Raw genomic sequence first — 22,730 nt, 5'->3', positions numbered from 1 at the left:
ATGAGATCATATCATCGCTGAGGTAGGCATTCCCATGCTCAGATCAAAACTAACTAGAAAAACTAACTACTGCTCTGATACAGGAAAGATTTTGTAAAACATCACAAGTATAGACTCATGTGGACACAGTATGGACGCAACCATCTGTTTATGAATAGTCCATTATATAATGAATACAAAATTCCTCGCAGCCTGGATTGTGGAAACTAGATCCAAGGTCTTCATTTCTACTTCTCGAAATAGTACGATTCTATCCATGCGAATGAATGTGTTGATGTCGAACATGGTAGAAACCACTTGATTACCAGTCAATGATGTAAACTGTTAACAAGTGTGAGAGAAACCACCAATGATGTCAATGGCTCTCAAAGTACCCAGTACAGTCCATGAGATGTGAATAAATGTGTTGATGTCGAACATGTCACGAAATCCTTTGATCAAAAGTCAATGATGTAAACTGTCATCAAAGGCGAGAAACCTGCCATTGAGGCATGCAGACTTCAAGGTACTGACGATTCGTAGATCATCTTTCTAGATAATGAGCTGATGTCAATAGAAAGCGATCCGTCGTAGGAAAGCCCACAACACAAAATCATAGATCAAGTTGAAGAAATTTAGTTGCAAGGACTGACTCAGGGATGGTCAAGATGGATGACAGATATTTTGCAGATGAATGGCTTATTGGTAGTGACCTCTTGAACACATAACAACACGACAGATGGCTTGGTGACAATTGACCCAAAGTTAATACCCAGAAACCGGCTGAAGACTTTCAATGTGGTTTGATCAACTGTTAGGCAAAGGATTTCCCAACCTAGGTGAATAAAAGTTTCGTGTTCAAGAGTGGTTACAAAGTATGACAAACAGGCTCATTTTTCTCTCTTTTCCCCCACCATTTCTGGCAAGTACCTCTTTATTTTTTACAAGCTTGAGGAGGATAACATTTGCTTGATTATAAGCTCATCCTTTGGATGAGTCCAACTTAGTTTAAATTCGAACCCTAAGAAGGAGTGGTTCGTTCCTGTTTGTAATTGAACAGGTCCTTTACTGTGAAATTTTAACGAGTCCAGTATAGGAGAAACTAGGTGTTTTTCAATTTTAGAGAGTTTGAAAAAACTTAAGAAGACTCCAAGGTTGACCTTTTTCATAAATTTGTGTCTCCCAAGCCCGAAAAAGTATAAAATAATACTTGAGAGAACCGCTTGATCTTTTGCGACCAAGGAGTACTTTTCGTCATTAGTGCCCTTGACCCGAAAAAGTAAAAAAGCTATCAATGACACATCGTTTTATGACTGATATCGAATTTGAAACGACAAAAATCTGGCAATCTTTTCATGTTTTTACGGTCGGAAAAGAGCTGTAAGTGGACCGTCTTTTAATTCCGTTTTAACAAGTTCAAAAGAAACACTCGGCGATCTTTTCATGTTTTAGGAGTCAGAAAAGAGCTTAAAGATGACTCTACATGTTTTTTCGTCGAAAATGATAGATTTCGCCTGAATAATCCTTTATTCTACACAAAAACACAAACATTACTCATACCTGTTTGAAATGGATAAAAATGTCGCAAAATACCTTTTCAAAGTGAAACATAAACAAATTTGCAATTTATTTACTCAAAAAACTTATAAAAAGGGCCTTTGTCAATTCATTTTTACTGTTTGAGTTTGGGTGAGAAAATAGTGCTTTTGCTCAGAAAACTTCCCGTGAAGATTGCGGAAAATCCAACCGTCGGAATCGAACACCATCTTCTCCAGGTAATCCACATCATCCCACTCTTCATTTTGAACCGTTTAATTTTTTGTTTTAGTCCTTTATTTCATTTTTGGGAGGGTTTTTAGGTGCACACCCGCGCGCGGGGGCCCGCAGGTTTAGCATTGCGGGCCTGCGGATTATACAAATTCTGGGCCGTTCCTGGCATGAGGGCTCAGGTGGATTTCTTACAGTGGCTGGTTGACAAATGGAGCATACAGGACCAGTGCTTTTTCATCGGCGGCCACCAGCTCGAAATCGAGCTGGCGGACATATATTTCTTGCTAGTTTGCTTAAGAGAGGTGAAGACTTGACTCTGCACGGGACTAGGCCAGGTTGCTAGTCTATCGATAGCCTCCAGCTAGAGTACTGCAATAGCCAGGCTAGAGACAAAGGGATAGACATAAAGACCATATCCCGCCCTCAACTCATGGTGATTGCATTCACTGTCACTAGACTTTACGGAGCTGCCGCATTACATATTGCCACCGGATCCCAGATGCGTATGGCAGTTGATTGCTTTCGAGGCACCATCTTAAATTGGTGCGATGTCGTGTTGGCCAATGTGAAAGGCCAACTAACCAGGGCCAAGAACGGACGACTAAAGACCTTTGGTTATGGGGCTTTAGTCGTGAGTTTTGGCCTGGAGAGGGTTCCTATGCTGATCCCACAGCACCTTACTGTTGGAGCTGGGCTTCCTTGAGAGCCCAAACTGATGCGATGGGTCACAGTCATGGCCCGTCACTCGGACGAGAGGACAGAGGTTGCTCGATTCAAACCTGAGTATTTCCAATGGCTAGAAAACCAGGTCTTTTCTATTCAGGACTTCCCTTACACTGGGATATATTTTCGTGGTGACCCATACATGCTTCTTCCACTAGGAGAGCAGTGGGATGAGTCAGGTAAAATCCTTTTCAACATTTTTCTATTTTAATTTTTTGTTATTTTTTTATCGTCTCAAAACTGATAGTAAAAATTTCAAATGCAGATGTGGGTCCACAGCGACCAGCCGCTCTCCGACCTTACGAGAGGAGTCAACCAGTTGCACCCGTGCCAGCCCCACAGGACGAATCGGTAGAGGTTTTGGCCGAGTTGGAGGGTCATCTCGAGCGCTTGAGAGGAGATATTCCTGAGACCACTATAGACGACATTCCTCGTCGACTTCAACGCTATGTGATTGGAGTCCCGGGACCTTTTTTAGGAGGTTCCTTTGCAAGGTGGCCCGTGCAGTGGTTTCTTATAGAGATCATCACGAGTGATAGGATGATCGCCTATTGTGGGCACATATGACATTTTGGTTTTTTGTACTTATCATTTTTGCTGATCATAAGGTGTTTTTCAACCTATGATCGAAGACGATGTATTTTTTTTGACACACTCCTATATATATATATATATATATATATATATCACTATTACTGGCTTATCTTGTAAATCATGTTATGGAATGGTTTTAAATTTACCTGTATGATTATTGCAAATGTCTATTTAACATTCGAGAAGCAATTGCATCTGCTAATGTATTTAAAGACCTTGGAATATGCTGATATTCAATATAATCAAATTCACGTTCCAAGAGACGCACTCTCAAAAATAATCTTAATAACACTGGATTTCTAATGGCATACACTCTATTAAGTTGTAATACAATGAGTTCAGAATCTAACGTCACTATCAAAATTTGAATCCCAAATGAAATAGATTCAGATAATAACTCAATCACTGCACTATACTCGGCAATGTTGTTCGTTGTTTGACCGAGGCTTACCCCATGCATAGATACTAACTCGTCAGAGGGTGAATAGATAACCCAAGCTGCGGAAGAGATGTTCCGTGTATTACGACAAGCACCATCAGCGAAACCAATGTATGTTTGGAGAGGCATCGACATCTGCAATATCAAGAGTAAAACCAAGATAAGCAGGAATAATGACGAAAAAATACTCTTTAAGCTAAGCACACTGTTTAAACTAAAACACACCAGCTAGAAAGAAAAAACTATCCTAACTAAATCTCCATACCCATTCTTTTAAGCATAATACCTCTTCAAGTAAAGGCCATTTCTGGGTTTACCCAAAGAGTCCCCATCAAAGTCTACCAATTCATAAGCCCCTTTGGCTAGCTTTCGCTTGACAACATAGGGACCATGCCACTTAGGAATGAATTTTCCAGCGCCTAATTTATCATTAGCTTGATCATAAACTAAAACTAGATCTCCTTCCGAAAAATTTCGAGGGGTTACATTTCGATCATACTGAGCTTTCATTCATTTTGCGTGAGTCTCGATTGCCAATGCAGCATCACGTCGATTCTCATCTAATTGAGCCAAGTATAACAAACGCTTTTCCTCTTCGGAAGTGGCTGGAAGTAACTCGATGGCCATTTGCAATGATGGGATTTCGCATTCAATGGGTAACACAGCTTCCAAACCTTAGACTAGTTGGAAAGGAGTGAACCCTATTGATGTTTTTACTGAAGTTCGGTATGCCCAAAGCGCTGAAAATAGCATGTTGTTCCAATTCAACCGATGAATCCCAATGATTCGTCGTATCATGATAACTAAAACTTTGTTGATGGATTCAACCAGACCATTCGCTTGTGGATAATAAGGGGTTGAACTATCGTGACGTAAACCAAGCTGGCCTGTAAGTTTAGTCATCATAACGTTTCGAAAATGGCGCCCATGATCAGTGATTATCGCTTGCGGGACACCAAACCTAGCAATTATATGATTGAACACAAAAATTGCAGCTGTCTTGCCGTCTGCCTCAAATGTAGGCATCGCCTTGGCCCACTTAGTAAAATAATCTACCGCAAGGATGATATACGCATGCCCCCCGGCCGAGTGAGGGTTACATGTAATAAAATCGATACCCCATTTGGCAAAAGGACCAACGGAAATTATAGGGTGGAGAGGAGCGGATGGAGTGCGCATTTTACGATCAAAAATCTGGTAGTTGTGGCATTTTCGGACCGTCGTAATACAATCTTTAAATAAAGATGGCCAGAAGTAGCCAGCGCGCAATATCTTTTGGGCTGTGGAAAACCCAGACATATGACCGCCACATGCTCCAGAGTGACAGTCATTTAGAACCCTTTCAGCTTCCTCGTGAGTTAAGCAATGTCAAAAAACAGAATCCGCCCCACTGTAATAAAGAGTATCTCCAATAATCCTGAATTGTTGGGACTGGAATCGAATTTTTCGACGTTCTGACCTTGAAATTTCTGGCTGAAAGGATTGGGTCTGGAGATAAACGATGATATCCCCATACCATGGATCTAAAGTGTTGATTAGAAACAAGGATTCGTCTGCAATGGGCTCCTCCGCCACAGTTTCCGTGTCAGCACGCGGGAAGTCACACATTAACTCCGCAAAAACTAAAGATTTCTTAGACTTAGATTTCTCAAATTCCAAGTCGAACTCTTGCAGGATAACGATCCATTTAGAGTACTTGCCCCCTAGCAATTTCTTGGTCAAAATGTAGATCATAGGGTTGCAATCTGAAATTACTGTAGTTTTACGTAGTAGAATGTAGTGACGAAAATGTTGGACAGCTTGAACAGCTGCCAATGCCAATTTCTCCACATGTGAGTATTTTAGCTCAATTGGATTTAAAGTTTGACTAAGGTAATATATCACATGTTCAGTTCCTGATTCATCTTCCTGAACTAAGACCATTCCAATGGTGGAATGAGAGGTGGCGAGATACAAGAAGTAATCCTGGTTGTAGTTGGGAGGATGCAACAACGGTGCATGGGTCAACGCGTGTTTGAGTGCATCAAAAGATTTCTGAGCTATCTCATCCCAATAGAATTGAGTGTTTTGCTTCAACAACTAGGTAAAACCCTTTGTAACCTCGGCGTAGTTAGGAATGAATCGTCTTAAAAAGTTTGCTTTCCCCTGCAAACTTTGGAGTTAGCGAAGACTCGAAGGAGGAGGCAATTTGATGATAGCTTCGACCTTTGAGGGATCAACGCGAATGCCAGCTTTCGAAACTACAAACCCCAGCAATCGACCCGTTTCTATACAGAAGACACATTTGTGTGGATTCAACCGAATACGATAATGCCTACACCTCATAAAGATTTCTTGTAAATCGACGAGGTGATCAGCTCGATGTAATGAATGAGCAGGCAAGTCATCGAGATAGGGTTGCACAATGTGCTTGATGTCATGAAACGCATAAGACATCGCCCTTTGAAAAGTTGCTCCGGCATTCTTAAGCCCAAAAGGTAATTTGCAATAAGCAAATGTCCCCCATGGACAAATGAAAGCCGTTTTTGGTTGATCGGCATGTAGAATGTTGATTTTATTGTATCCGGAAAAACCATCCATAAAGGAGAATATTTCGCTGCCGGCACAATCATCAATGATTTGATCGATATAGGGAGTTGGGTAATTGTCCTTTGGACAGGATCAATTAATATCCTTATATTCGATGCATATTCTTATTGTTCCCTGCTTTTTGTTAACCGAAACAATATTCGATACCCAATCCATTAACGGGATCGGATAAATAAAACCTGCTTTCAATAATTTTTTAACTTCTACTTTAATTGCAGCAGCTTTTCGTGGGTGAATCTGACGCAAACGTTGCCGGACAGGTTTGGCATTCGGGTAAGTCTTGATTTCATGAACAACAATCGCGGGATCAATTCCTGGCATTTCCTCATAGGACCAGGCAAACACGTCGCGGAATTCTTGAAATAGGGCCTTATATAATTGAATTTCATCATCTGTACACGAGGCACCTATATGAATGTTCTCAACAATTACGGGCTTAACCAAAATGTCAATAGGAATAGTTCGAGAGATGGTTCCCAAATTTAACTCTGAGTCGGGATGTTTCATTGGATTCTGAGGTTCCTTGACATATTCAGTTGTAAAAATTGATGAGAAATCATTTTCAAAACGATCATCCTCAGGTAAAAACGAAGATCTGTGATGGAGATCTTCCCATGGTAAATCATCTACACATAGGATTTCACGAATTTGCTCATCAGAGTGAACAATTTCAGAAAACGTAGTTAAATCTGAGGTTGATGTGAAAAGTGATTCCTCGCGGACCACATTCATTAAGTCATTTTCGGTTGAACAGGGGTCGACAAAAGACTACACGGCTTCATAGGCAATTTCATATGGACTCAAAGGCATGGCATTACCAAACGAGTCTATCTCAGATTCAGAAGGGACGATCCAAGAATCATCATAAATAATGGTGTCTGATGTAATCATATGAATGGTTGCAAATGAATATGATGCGTTGATTGGAGGAAAAGGAAAATTTCCCACTAAACCGGCATCTTTAACTAATTCGACTCCAACATCCTTGTATGGGGTAGTCATTTTACCAACATGCTGAATACTCTCTGAAGAGGTTGGGTCAGATGAAAAGTAAGCCAGCTGGTCTATTTTTATGATATTTCCATTGTGTGGAAACTTTATTACTCGAAAGACCGATGAAACGACCGTTGTCATAGCGTAAGACCAACTTCGACCCAAGAGAAGGTTGTAATTTAGAGGGGCATCAACCACCTCCACATCTAGACTAATGGTTTTTCCTTCAACCCCTATAGGCAAATCCTATAGAATGCCAAAAGGATGAAACCCACGGCCATCAAAGGCCTTTAGAATTGTCGAGGATTGATTTAGCGAAGGAGAACCAAGCGATCTCCAACACTGTATCGACATAATACACATTGAGGCTCCCTCATCAATTACAGTCCAATGAATAGGCCTGTTTTTTACTATCACTAGAATCTGGAAATCCATTTGATGAGGCAAACGTGGTGTACTATTTTCTAGATCAAAATTTATTAGGTTCGGGTCCTGAACATCAACAACTCCTATAGCCGACAAAAGTAATTTACGTTGTGCTGGGCATGATTGCAGCACTTCCAAAGCCAACAGTGCTGAGGGTGAAACATCTAAATCCTCAACAATGTTATAATTCTGAGCCGTTCTCGCAAGTGGATTGAAAGCTGACTTTCGAAGTATACCCTTGGCGGGCGGTTTGATTACCAAGTCTGGATTAGGTTTCTTGATCTGTAGTGGATCGGAACCAGGAGCTGAGGTTGATGGATTAGAATGAGAAGATTCTGCTTCTTTACCATCAACAGTACTCTTACTACCATAATCTTGCGATCGGGTCGCAATCCTAACATGGGACATCATCAGTATGGGTTCTTCATTGGCACTCAAGGATGAACCTATCATCTTACTGCCTTGAGCCGGAAAAGGATCCTTCAAAACAGTAGGAGTTTGGGAACCCTTGACAATTTTCGCAACCTCTGCATGATGAGGGCAGTCTCTTGTAAAATGTTCATCGTCACAAATGAGACAAGGATAACGAGGTTTGCGCTTTTCATCATTGGATTCCACCTTTTCAAGTTTCTCCTTTTAACTTTTGTCCGTTTTATTCTTCTTCTTTCCTTTCTTCTTCCCACCGGATTTTGATTTGGCTGTAGATGACTCTACCACGTGAATATCGGCGGAAATCTCTGCAAAAGAATCTCCTGTTGGGGAATCAGGCAAGGTTATAATGGGAGAAGAATTATTGGAAGACTTCTTCTTACTTTTAGTGTTAACCATGCCAATCATACCATCGGTGGCATGAGATCCCGAAGGAGCTGCAGTGATTTGATTTTGCTTGGGAAGATCGGGGATTTTTTCGTGTAACGTACCTGACTAAGTATAGACCAAGTCAAGGTATTGTGCTTGAGAAATTACTTGCTCCTCAGTAACAACTCCGACTTTAGCAACATCTTCAGTGATCTTTGGCAACAAAGATTTTACAAACCACTCAGCCAAGATTTGATCCGGAATAAATACCTTCACTAAATGACATCGACGTCTCCACTCATGAATATGATCTGAAATGTAAGTGGATGTCGATTGTTTTAGCAAAGTTAACATTTCCATGCCATTGTCATATCGGACTGGCAACTGAAAATGAGTTAAAACCGAGGTAGCTAACTGACTAAAATTATAAAAAGTGTCTCGCGGTAACTCAATGTACCACTTGGTCGCAAGACCAATTAGAGTGCGCTGGAAAAGTCTAAGACGGATTGAATCATCTGTGAGGGAGTTATACGCACACCAGAGGAGGTAAGTCATCACATGGTTCGACGGGTCCTCTCCTGATTTACCTTCGAACCTGGGAATGTCACTGGGAAACTTATTCAGCATTGGCGGCCAAAACAAAATATAATTAATGGGATCGTTCGTTAGGCGTGACAAGTCAGGTAAGTCCAAAGTTGCGATAAACGATAACTTCCAATTAGGATCCCTAAAACTCTGAGTCATGAGACCAGCCCCAGGAGGAGGATATCCAGGATAACTAGGAATGGGAATGGCATTCGGGATATTGTATCCTCCCGGAAAACCAGGATTAACCAGACCGTACTGGGGTTGTTGAGGTTGTTGATAAGTGTACCCAGGATACGGTTGATACTGATATACTGGCTGCTGGATAGCAGGACTGAATTGGTACTGTCCCTAGTACGGTTGATAGGTGAATTTTGGTTGACTTGTGACAACCGTACTTAAACCAGGTTGTCCTACAGGCATCTGAACCGAAGTTTGAATCGTAGATCCAGACGGTGGTAAATATTTCTGAGGAGTAGATATAGGAACAGTAGAAACCGGAGCTGTCGATACTCCAGAAGTAGGTGGGGTAGATTGAACAGATGTTGCGGCAGTTGTAGCAGTTATTTGAGGCGGAGTACGAGGTGTACTAAGCCCAAGATAAGAAACTACCGAAGGTACAGAAGTTTGAATGTTAGACTGGACTGGTTGCTGGGGTGTACCAGAAACTAAGGGTTGTCCAGTTTGAGATGACAATTGTACACTTGGCTGCAACACCTGTTGGGTTTGCGATGGATCCCACACTATATTCATTTCGGGGTACTGACCCATAACTGGTTGATAATACTGAGGACCATAACCGGGTTGAGGGTAGGATTGATAATTGAAAGGTACATTTCTCATTCCTTGAACAAACGTTTGACCTTAGGGTGGTTGGAAACCTTGGTTCGAGTATTGACCTTGGGGTTGATACCCTTGAGGCACATACTGATACTGGAGTTGACCTTGAGGTATAAATTTATACTGGGGTTGACCTTGGGGTACATATTGAGTCTGGGGTTGACCTTGAGGAACGTACTGTCCCATAGGTATGTACTGTCCTTGAGGTTGCCCCCCATATGCAAATTGTGTACCTTGAGGTTGCCCCCATGCATTAATTGAGGCTGCCCCCCAGGCGGTAACTAGCCACCTTGAGGTTGAGAATTGGGAATAGAACCTGACATCATAAGAATGTCTTCTATGCTCAACGGCTTAGTACCATTATTTCCAGTTAATAACCCTTGCTCAATGGATTGAGGAGATGCTCCCGAAAAAGTACCAGAAAGTGACTGATACCCGGAGGGAACAGAAGGACCGCCGTACAAAAAATATTCGGGCGATTGAGTAAACATGGATGACTGTCCTGCCATATTGACGGGAGTATAAAAACCTCTAGGTGTTGAGTGATAAGGAGCACGAGGTGGTGAAAAACTTAACCCTGAGTTTTCTAGAAAATTAGTCAAAGAAAGATACCAAGAACTACTCCTAGGTGGACTGTAAAAAATTGATTCACGCTCCGTTAGCTCAATAACAGGTTGATTTTTAGGGATAGGGATGCCTACTTCTTCTTCCGGAGCAAGTTCTTCAATAGAAATAAGTCCAGAAGGAAGATCTTGGGTGATTACTCTTTCTACCCTAGGTTAACTAAGACCACTAAAAGTTGGAGAAACAAACCCCAATGTCGGTGTAGCGTCAAATTCACTTTCAGGCTCGGATATTTCGGGTTCTTCACCTATATCACTAGTAGATGAAAAGCTACCAGCAATTTCGGAAACAGACACTGGCTGCGGATTATAATCTGCTACTAATGGTTGAAAATCAGGATGTACAATCAAAGAAGATTCTCCTTCTTCAGGTGACCCAACTCTACTGTCTCTAGGAGTTACGAGGACTTTTAAGCCTTCAAGTTGGCTCAGTACTTCCTCAGGAGGTTGGCCCCGAAGTCTACGGGACTTCCTCAGTAACTCAGCCACGTTTACAAACTCAGGAGACTGGCCCCGAAGTCTACAAGATTGTCTTGGTAATTCAGCCACAGTTGAAAACTTTTAACTACTTCACAAGAAAACAAAGTAAAATCTCAAATAAAAAGCACCTAAAGTCTCTAAATAACCAAACAAATTTGAATCACACGCCTAAAGAATCTAGGAGATCAAACACACACAAATAGTAACTTTCCGGACTTAAAACACTAGTTGGTGATGAAATCCAACGTCGCCGAGTTCAATACAAAAATGGCGGTTGGAACAGTTACCCCAGCAACCTGCTTAATGAATAGACTGGCACAAGTTCCTCCACTTAACCGTCTCGAGTGAAGAGAACCCCCCAGAAAATCCAAGTGAGTCTAGCCGATGTCTGCTCCAGGTACAGTGGGATCTTCTCACCACTGTCACCTCAGGAAGAGTCCTAAAGAATATGGCCACTAAGGTTACCAACTGAGACAATTACGCCTGGGGGAATATTCTACGATCCGATATGCACGCAAGGGCAGAGTAGCAAGCTCAATCCCCTTGAAGGCTCCTTGACATAATCCAAGGTTTACCAAAAAGTGACCCAAGGCTCCTCGACAATGGTTAATCTGAGGTTTACCGTTTTTAATACGTGAATATCTGGCATCGTTCCCAATGAGGAAGGATTGATTCCCACACTGGTTCGGACACGATCTCGTGCTTCTCCTTTAAGAGGAGCTTTCCCAGAGCATAAATGCAACAATTGGATTTCTTCCCTACCACAAGATACAGCTACTTGTTTGTTTTTACTGTCTTGGAGAGTTAATTACTCTCCTACTCCAAGACACTAGCCTAAGCTAAGTTGGTGTATCAGAGCCCTAGAAATAAAAATCTTACTAGGTGAATTTTACTTTAAGTGTTAATTTTAGTGGTTTTTGTTTAAGTCCAAAGGTGCGGAGATGAAACTCGTGGTATGAAGACTCGACTCAAAATCACTAAAAATGCACCTAAGATGATCTAAACAATCTTTTTCTCTTCGATGAACTTCTAAACTAAGAAAGAGTTTGAGAATGCAAATACTTTGTAAACACAAATCTTTCTCAATTAAACAAATTAAAAGAAAAGCTTTTCCTTTCCAAAGCACTCAAAACGAGACAACTAGTTATTTCACAAAAATTTCCCTTTTTCGTTTCAAAACACTCAATCACTACAAAAAACAAACTTTTTTCAAAAGAGATTTTTTTTTTATATTTTTTATAAAACACTCAAAACTAATGAAAATGACTAACTTTGAGATCTACAAATTATAAAAACCTATTTGAAGTCAAAGCCTACTAAAAGTCTTTTTTAAGGATGTTTTACTTAGCTAGATATAAGCTAAGGACCAATTTATGCAGAATCACAAATAAGTCAAGAACAACCAATTTCGTTTTCTTTTTGAAAATGAAAATCCAAACTCTCAAACACAAGCTTTTCGAAGTTTTGTAAAGAGAAAACTCAAAGCGGATTCCTCAAACAAGGGGAGATTTCATAAATGGTCAGACTCATAAGAAAGCTGGTAGACACTAAGGTGATCTGAAGTCCCTACAGCTTCTAAGCTCAGAGCCACTACACAACCAAAATGAAAAACAAACCCAACAAGCAAAACTCCTAGGAATTTCACCTAAAACCCTAACACTAACGAAATCAATCCAAGGAAAGCTTCTGACAAGTTATATGTAGGTCTGGGCAATGGATAACAATTTCTAAAGACAAACTAAGCTGACTGACAGAGGAAATCTTAGGGTTTTCAAAATTTTGACAGGATCCGCAGGCCCTCAGTTGGCACAGGTGCGGTCTCGCTCTATGTTAAAATCCAAGCTGCGGGTAAGTACGCACTATGTCAAACGGCTAGGGTGCGGTCCTCTCCCAAAGCTATGAAAAACGAAAAATAACCCTAGATCTACAAACTCTACCCACTTTTACACACAACAAGCCAAAAACAGAAACAAAAATAGCGTTTCTCAGGTCAAAGTAAAAACAAGGAAAACAATCAAGTCCCCAGTATGTTCGCCATTTTGTCACACGGAATAAGTCGATCTTGCGGACAAGATAGACCTTCCTAGAATCTAAAGAAGACCTAATGACAAGCAAACCAACCAGACACTATCTTTCTCTAAATATGCTTTGATAAACAATAGCAAACAAGTGTTTTTGGGGCCTACCTTAGGTCCAACACTATCTTGTGGATGCCCTCGCTCCTTCGATCCAAATAAGCTCCTTTTCATAAATCTACAAACACAAACAAGGCAAACAAATTAAATATCACCTGAAAAGCCAATTGCATAAAACATATTTAACATGAAAGTCAAGGAGTCCATGAAACAAATAACATAAGATACTTGTTGAGAAAAATGAGTTTGATTGTATTAATTCAAAAGAAGAAGAACTTTACAACCTTTGCCTTGACACTGTACAAGCTCCTCCCAGGGTCCAGCAAGAAGTCTCCTCTACTTTGACAAGTTTCACTCACTCCCCAACGAAGCCAAAAAGATGTGTGATCTCTCCTCTTAAGCTTAACTAGGAAGTCTTGATTTCACCAGCATTTACCCTCAAAAATGTTCAGTTTCTAACCTCCCCAACAACCAGCCCAATGCCTCTATTTATAGTGTAATGGAGGGAGGTTACTAGGTCCTCCTTCAAAGGGATAAAGCCCTCCTTCAAAGGGATAGCTCCTCTCATGAAGGGATTAGCTCCTTCTCTTTTGGGATGCATGAACCACCTCAGAGCGAACAATCCACGTCAAAAATCCTTCTAGAAACCTCTAGAATTAACCCAAAGTGAGTTTTTTTAAGATAAAACTTGCGCCTTTTGACTTTCATAGGGGTCCGCACCTACACTGTTAGGGACAGAGTGGGCAGGTCCGTATTTTTTGTACACAGAAGGTGCGGGACCATAGGTGACCATGAGAGAAAGTGCGGAACCATAGTTACATTGATTTTTAATGTATTTCTCTCATTTCCAAAGCTTGATTTGAAGAGCTGAGGTCTGAGACTTTCTTAGGAGGACAGTACAAGTAATGATAGACCCATACTGACTGCAAATAATCATGGTGACGATATTTTTGTGTAACAGGTGCCTAGCTTAAAATTTGAATATTGGGACCTCGCTAACCACAAGAAGTTCCCTCACCTAGAGACCACTTAACTTATGAAGCCTAAGCAAAACATCGTGGTGGGGGTTACTGAATTAGAGCTACGAACGTGGTTGCACACAGTTGAAAAGGCAGGGCTACTAAACCTACTTTGGGTGTCGCATTTCTACTATGCCCCAATAACAACTTTTGTCATCAGGAAGCTACTCTGCCTGGTGCATGGTGGTTGTTTGTGGCTAGAGGAGCCCATCCCCATCATGAAACATTTGATTCACCACATCACCTAGCTACCATGCAAAGGAGAGGACTCCACGGATATCTCGGAGGGGAAAAGTAGTGACTTGGCCATCGCAGAGGCCATGAAGAAGATGTATAAACTTGAGAAGAAAAAGAGGGGATATGTCATATCTAGCATCAATGACAAAGCAGAGAGAGTGGTGACCCAACTATTGGTAGGTAAGGTTATGCGCAAGTGCCACACGGATGAGGTATCCATGCCGGTGGTAGCACTTGCTAAGCAGTGCGTAGAGGGGGTCCAATTTAACTGGTCTGAGTTCCTCTACAAGGAATTCTTGGAGAATTGTCGCAAAGCCCGGGAAAAAGGAAAAATGTTCCACTATGCATGGTTTATGTTGTCCATAGTGCTCGTGGTAGGGGAATTGCTGGAGGACAGTCAATTCCCCACAATTGACAGGGATCTATTGGAGGCCGCGAAGTATGCTTCACTCTGGGCCACAAAGGATGCAAATAGGATCTGCGGCAGTAAGATATTCTGGGTTTTCATGGAAATGAACCTCAGGACGGGAATTAATCACAAGTTGTGGTTATCACCCACTATCTACAATAGCCTACAAATTTTTGTAGATTTTAAAGCAGACCTTCACAGCATATACATCAGAGCACGCAAGGACCCAGCTAAGAAATGGATAGAGCTACCATTTGTGGCCACGGAAAATGTAATGTTTAATTACTAGAGACATGGCTGCCAAAGTGGCATGCTCCAAACATCGTGGCAATGGAGAAGATGCGACAGAATGAAAGAAAGAGGAGGCCAAACTATGCATGGCACAGTTGGTAGAAAAGAGAAGGAAGGAGGTAGAGACAGCAGAAGTGTAGGAGGCACGAGACGCTACACAAACAGTAGCTGAACAAAAAAGGGCAGCAGCAGCAAAAAAAACATAGGAGGCAGCTGCGAAGGCACGTGAGGACCAAAAGTCTCCTTCGCAGGGGCAGGAAGCAGAGGAAGAAGAGGGATACATGGACCCACAAACCACATCAACACAGTTTAAGCACCAGCACCCGACCGAGAAAACAGGGCTACACAAGAAGGTCAAGGAATCTAAGTTGTCGATTGACCAAATCACCCTTACCAAGGGTGATCTATAGGACATCGGTGAGACAATGTGTGATGTCACCTCTGAGGCCCTCCAAAATTTTATGTAGTAGAACCAGATTGTGTTGGGGGCCCTCAGAGCGCAGCTGTAGGAGTTGCAGGTGCACACTCCTCAGGCTGGTACCCTTTTGACCAGCCTCGTAGTTGGGACAATGGCAACAGAGAAGATGATGCGTGCTCGAGTGAAAAATACCATAGTGTTGCTGGAAGGGGCACTGGTGACAACAAATGAGGCTGACAGGCCTATGATTAGCGCATTGAAGGGTATTAGCATCAACATGGCTGCACTCCCACGGGAGACATTATACGTTCTGCAGGATGGGATTATTGCAGAACTTTGGGCTAGGGAGAGTCACGTGCTACAAGTACAAAGCGAGCAGAAAATCAACATAGAACAATTGAGCTTATAGCGCAACGAAGTGGTGTCGTAGAATCAACAGCTAGTACAAGTATTGAATGAAGCTTATCAAAGCGTCCCTGAGTTGGCCATCCCAGCAGACACACCAGTAGAGGCACGCATCCACAGGCTAGTAGCAAGGGTGCGAAGCACGAGAGGAAATGACAAAGGTTCAGTTGGAGCTAAACCTTTAGATCATAGAGTTGCGATTGAAGGCACAGCAATCCACCCCTCCGAAAGTAAGAGAACAACGCATTAGCACTATTACAGTGGGACTGGATGAGATCGACAATGCAGTGCAACACTGCACCAGAATGTTGGAGGAGTCCTTTGAGGTCCTCACGAATCTATAAGAGGACCACAACATCCAGCACTTAGAGACAAAGGTGCATGAACTCTAGCAGCAGTATGACAGCATGAAAGGAACTACGCAGGCGTTGGCCCTCACTTAGAGGCTTACAAGGATGCAACAAGCCAAAGAGCTTAAAGAGCAAGTGGATGCAGCATGGCACAAGGAAGTGGTCCTGAAAGTGTTCGTTTAGCCTTGGATTGATGAGGACTTCACCATCACAGCAACAATTGAAGGCAATCTTGCACACATGTAGGGAATCCAGGAGATCCAACAGGCAGCGGTAAGTGTGCTACCGACCTTGCATTGGTTCAGACAGAGTTGGAGGGAATCGGCACAAAGATCTCTGCGTCGATAAAGTGACTCGAGGGTGAGTCGTGATGTTTCTGTTAGGGGCCTGTTGGGCATGGAATCCCCCCAAGGCATGTTTTGGGGCTTAAAGCCCAAGTTTTGACCAAGTCTTGTGTAAAAGCTCTGTGAATTATGGGCGTAGAACGCGAAGTTATAGTAGAGTCATAGGGTTGTCTGCCCTTGTTTTTGTAACGTAATGTTGGCTTGATAGACCTACCCATGGTCCACCAACCATGGGATTGTATAAATAGAGCGAGGCTCTAAGTATAGGAAAGGGCATAGCATAACTAATAGAATGGAAGCATGAGGAGTCTAAGAAACTAAGTCGAAGTGTAAAGTGTGTGTTTGGGTCATAGAGTAGGGAGAAGGCTATGCAACTGAGTTTACAGAGGCAAAGTAGTCCGCAGCTAAGTGCGCAGGGCAGGTCGAGTCTGTAATCGTTGGAAGAATTAATAAAGAGAAGTTTACCATATTTTTGTGTATCTTTTCCTGTTTTAATGTATGATTGGGTATAAATTGCAAGTGTATTGTTTATTTTCTACATGGACACATATGAATGTGCTATATAAATAAATATGAGGTAAGACATCTATTTATGCAAAGATAATTGCCCAAGCATAGGAAGATAAGTAAGTTCTCAGGTGCGACTTGGGGGAATAGCACAAAGCACTGCTCCAGCAACACAGAAGCTCCATAGCCCCTGGTTAGCGCTGCACGAAGGAAAGTATATCAAGGCGTTAGGGCCTAGGAAGTGCACGAAGCAGCCTGCACGAAGGGACTGACAGTTAGACCAGTTCAACCTCTCAGACATCTCAAGGGTGTGGAAACCTGGAAGATGGTTAGGGGAGCACTGGTATTGATGCGGGGAGTTCGAACTGGAACTTTGTACAAGCTGCAAGGTAGCACTATTGTTGATGGGTGCAAAAGTTCCGTGGTTCCTAAAAGTGGAGTAGAAAATCTAGTGGTCTCTGGAGAGAAGACCATGTTGTGGCATCAAAGGCTTGGACATATTGGAGAGAAGGGCCTTCGAATACTTCATGATAAAGGTATTGTTAAAATTGGAAACCAGGGAAAAAATTCATGTGGGTCATCTTATTCATGGCTGATAATATTTTTATTAGATTCCTCTCGTCGAGAGGTGTAGGATTGATATAAATATCATCCAATTCCGATAAGTATTCATGGAGATATGAATTTATTTTGATTATGGAATTATTATCAAGCCGACCTACAACTCATGTAGGCTCAGAAGCCCAACAGTCGCATCTATTCACCCACCAACGTTGTGTATAAATATAAGAGGAATTTTCCTCATTTAGACTCACTCATCTCATCACATCTCTCTCTCTCTCTACTGCGCAGATATGAGTCTCTTCTCTACTGCGCTGAAATGGGTCTCTCTCTCACACATGTGAAGCCGAAAGCTGTTGAATTTGAAGCTGCAACTACAGAAGTAAAGATTGACTTGTGTGGCCTAGAAGATCTCCTCTTTGGAACTGCGCTGTAGGTTCATCTGAACCTCCTTTGAAAGCCACAACTTTTGGTGGTGGAATGAAGTCAATCCGACGAACGGTTTGCAAGATATCGACTACCCTAGTTTGAAGCCGGAAACTGCTGAAACTGAAGCTGCAACTGCAGAAGTAAATATTGACTTGCGTGGCCTAGAAGATCTCCTCATCTGAACTATGTTGTAGGTTCATCTGAACCTCCTTTGAAAGCCGCAACTTTTGGTGGTGGAATGAAGTCAATCCGACAAACGGTTTGCAAGATATCGACTGCCCTAGTTTGAAGCCGGAAACTACTGAAACTGAAGCTACAACTGCAGAAGTAAAGATTGACTTGCGTGGCCTAGAAGATCTCCTCATCTGAACTGCGTTGTAGGTTCATCTGAACCTCCTTTGGAAGCCGAAACTTTTGGTGGTGGAATGAAGTCAATCCAACGATTGGTTTGTGAGATATCGTCTGCCCTAGTTTGATAATGAAGCCGCTAATGCTGATGCTACTGATCTAGGGTTTGCTACTGCTGATATGAATCAGATTTATTGTACTATTTCTCTCTGCTGAATTATTGAAGATAAAAGAAGATTTGATCAAAGGGTTTCCCCACACATTGTGGGGTTTGTCCCTGGCTAGCCGCCACATCTTGTGTCTCTTGTCTTGGCTTGTTTTCTGTCGATCATTTAATGTTTTATCTGCACTTTACTTTATGTACATGTGATTGCTAATCGGTGGAATATAATAAGAAAAAGAAGTAAACTGTTATAAGCATAGAACATACCATAACTTAACATGGTATCAAAGCTAAGGTGAAGACAAAGCCCAAGCAAGAGCAAGAGCAATCATTGAAGAGAAGATTGGCAAGGCCATCCTAAAAGAACTATGGGGTCCTCAACACTCTTTCCTGCCGAAGACAAGCTCCGTGAGAAAGCTGACTATCACGGATGGAAGATGTCTATCGATCTAACCCTTGAAGATCAAGGAGTGCTGGACCATGTAAGAGGCAATATTGTTGAGCCTTCATCAAATGCATCTGTTGCTGCCTGGAACAAATGGAAAAATGGAGAAGTCAAATCAAAGAAGATCATCCGGGACTCTATCGACAAGCGCTTGGTGGCCTACATCTCTGATCTAGACACCTCCAAGGAAATCTATGACAGACTGGTGAGTTTATTTAAAGTTAATTATGCAAATCAAGTTTTGTTTCTTAGAAATAAGTTGAGGGAAATCAAGAAGGGTAAAGATGAAAGTATGCAAGCATACTTCTTAAGAATCACCGAGATCAAGAACGATCTCCTATCTATTGGGGAAACCATTACTGATAGAGAAATGGCACTCACAACTCTCGGAGGATTACCATCTGAATGGTATGTGTTCAGGACTACTCTTCTGAACAATAATGTAATTCCTGGTTTCGAGGAATTAATGGCTAGATGCATTCAAGAAGAAACAAGGGAAGAAGTGCAAGAAATGCCCATGCCTAAAGGTCCTCCTGTTGCCTTTTCTACTCATGCAAAGAAAAGAAATAATTCCGGGACTAAATCAAAAGGAAAGGTTGGACCTAAGGCTAGAAGAAAATGACGATGTTACATTTGCGATAAATCAAGTCACTATGTATGAGATCATGAGCATCATGATGAATGAGATCATGGACATAAAGGGCAACATGAGATCATGGACATATAGGATAGTATGATGATGATGCACAATAGTTTGAGCAGCATTATGATGGATAAAATCATGGACATGGGCAGCATGATGATAATCATGATTAGAGAAGCATGGTATAGTATGCAGTGGTGCAACTCGAAATCCCTCTGATGGCAATCAAAGGAATGACAAATTCAACAACAAAGGTAAGAGGAGATCTGGGAATCAAGGAAGAGGTCAAGCATTCAAGAAGGCTAGAAATTCTAGGATGTATTAAATGCACCTGACCTGAAAAGGAACCTAGTGTACATCTTGGCAATGGAAGACAGAGGCTACAAGGTAACCTTCAGCAATGGCAAGGTATGTATATGGAAAAATAATGTTAAAGATGCCTTTACTCTTGGGTTTAGTGTTGATTCATTATATCAGGTCGATGGAAGTCCGCTAGGTGTCATGTCTTGTGACACGACTCTTTAGTCCGAACTTTGGCATCGGAGGTTTTCCCACCTTCATTACAAAGCTCTACCCGATGTAAGACAGGTGGTAATAGGGATGCCCGAATTCCATGTAGAGAAAGAAGGTGTATGTCCGGGATGTGCCAAAGGAAAGCTCAAAAGGGGACCATTCCCCTCAGGCCAAAGAAACACCTCTGATATATTACAGTTGGTTCACTCAGGCATACCTGAGGTTGGCATTAAGAGGGAGACTACTACACCACATACTCCTAAGCAGAATGGTGTGGTGGGAAGGAAGAACCGCACGATTGTGGAAGCTGTCCGGGCCATGCTACATGATTAAAGACTTCCAAAGTTTCTATGGGTAAAACTACAAACACTGCCGTATATGTACAAAATTCGATGCCCTCATCAAGCATTGCATTCCAAGACTCCTGAAGAAAAATTCACCGGTAAGAAACCTGATGTTTCTCATTTTAAAATTTTTGGAAGACCTGTATACTTTCATGTGCCGAAAGAGAAAAGAAATAAATTGGGAGCATCTGGAAAGAAGGGAATTTTCGTGGGCTATGGTGAAAATACTAAAGGCTATAGAATCTATGCAGCCGGTCAAAGGGAAGTCATAATTAGTCATGATGTCACCTTTGACGAAGATATGGCTCTCAGCGAGGTGATCAATCTTCTGACTTTGAGGAGCTCTCAAGAAGCCGACACCAGGGAACCGAAAGAAAAGGATGATGAATCAGTGCTTGATGTAGAAGAACCCATGGATCCGATTGATCCTCCTCCATATGAGTCTTCCTCTTCTAGGAAGAGGCCTTCATGGCTTAAGGGGTTACTTGATGATGCTGAAGGACATGCTGCACCCCGAGGAACCTTTCGTGAAAGTAAGAAACCTAATAGGTATCAAGGATACCTGACCATCATGAGCACGATCATACAAAATGAGCCTTCATCATTCTCAGATGCCGTCAAGCATCAAGTATGGAAGGATGCTATGACCGAAGAATATGAGTCTATCATAAAGAATGATGTTTGGGAAGTAGTTCCCAGACCCCAGGACAAGACTGTTGTTACTTCCAAATGGCTTTACAAGATAAATCATGCAGCAGATGGAAGCACGGAAAAGTATAAGGCTCATTTTGTTGCTCAAGGTTTCTCCCAAAAGGGAGGTATAGACTATGATGAGATATTTGCACCTGTTGCCAGATATACGACCATCCGCTCGATCATGGCCCTTGCCGCTTCACAAGGATGGAACCTACATCAGATGGATGTCAAGACTGCGCTCTTGCATGGCTCGATCAAAGAAGAGGTCTACGTGGAGCAACCCGAAGGATTTGAGATTTATGATCGAAAATCTCATGTATGCAGGTTGAAGAAAGCTCTCTATGGGCTGAAGCAAGCACCCCGAGCATGGTATGAGAGGATCGATAGCTACTTGATGAAGCTGGGATTCACTAGGAGTGAAGCCGATCCTAACCTTTACTTTAAGGTTGAAGATGACAAGCCTCTCATACTGGTATTGTATGTGGATGACCTCTTTCTAACAGGTGCAAACCCCCTCATTCACAAATGTTAGAGGGAGATGGCTTTTGAATTTGAAATGAAGGACCAAGGACTTGAAGTGTGGCAGAAGCCAAGGAAAATTTTCCTATCTCAAGGAAAATATGTGGTAAATATATTGGAAAGATTCGGTATGATGGACTGCAAGCCTGTGACTACCTCGAGGATCTTAACTTTTAGAAGTTATATGGTAGTGATGTCGGACCAGACTTGGGAAATGCCTCTGAGTTTCAAAAACTCATTCGCATTGATGTTCTTGGTGAACCTCCGTCCGAACATATGTTTTGCAGTTAGCATTGTGAGCTCATATTTGGTTGATCCTCACTGAATTGATGCCAGGAATCTTCTGAGATGTCTTCAGGACACAATCTCTCATGGATTAAGATACACTACCGGAGATGTGAGACTACTTGGATATACTGATGTTGATTGGGCACGCAGTGTGGTGGACCGTAAGAGAACTTCCGGGTGCCGTTTCACCTTGGGATTGGCTTCGATATCCCGGATGAGCAGGAAGCAGAAGTCGATGGCTTTGATCACCGCCAAAGCAGGATATATTGTTGCTAGCATGACCTCGTCTGAGGCAGTCTGGTTGCGAAAGCTCTTCAGTGAGCTGTTTGGATTTACATTGGATACCACTGTGATTCTCTATAACAACCAGAGGTGGGATTCGATTATTGAGGAATCATGTATTCGTCGATTGCTCCAGCAGATAGACATCATCTGGGATATGGTAATTTGATGAGCAAGGATGCTCCATCGCATTAAGATGATGTACAGGTTGATACACCTTGTCAAAGCCCTGGGGAAAGATCTAATCTATGATTTTCCCAAAACGACTTGGAGTTGGAAAGAAACCTTTGTACAAGGGTCCTGCATGTTGCATACATTGAGCTCTGGGAGCTCTAAGGGCTTGTGGTTCCTACTGGAGCAACATATGACCACACGGTGACTCACCCTCCCCTGGTGGTGCACGCTGGAACAAGATGATTCGCTCTCTTGTGGGACAAGATGATTCGCTCTCTTGTGGAACAAGATGATTCGCTCTCCTGTGTAGCAGGATGATTAGTTCTCCTGTGAGGCCTAGATTGATGTGTTCTCCATGGCAGCCTAGATTG

Source organism: Pinus tabuliformis, chromosome 5_2 (genome assembly GCF_031772625.1).
Source record: "Pinus tabuliformis cultivar Carrire ecotype Pingquan chromosome 5_2, CPIR1, whole genome shotgun sequence".
Taxonomy (NCBI): domain Eukaryota; kingdom Viridiplantae; phylum Streptophyta; class Pinopsida; order Pinales; family Pinaceae; genus Pinus; species Pinus tabuliformis.
The sequence above is the reverse complement of the archived record's forward strand: the minus strand, read 5'-3'. Positions refer to the sequence as shown.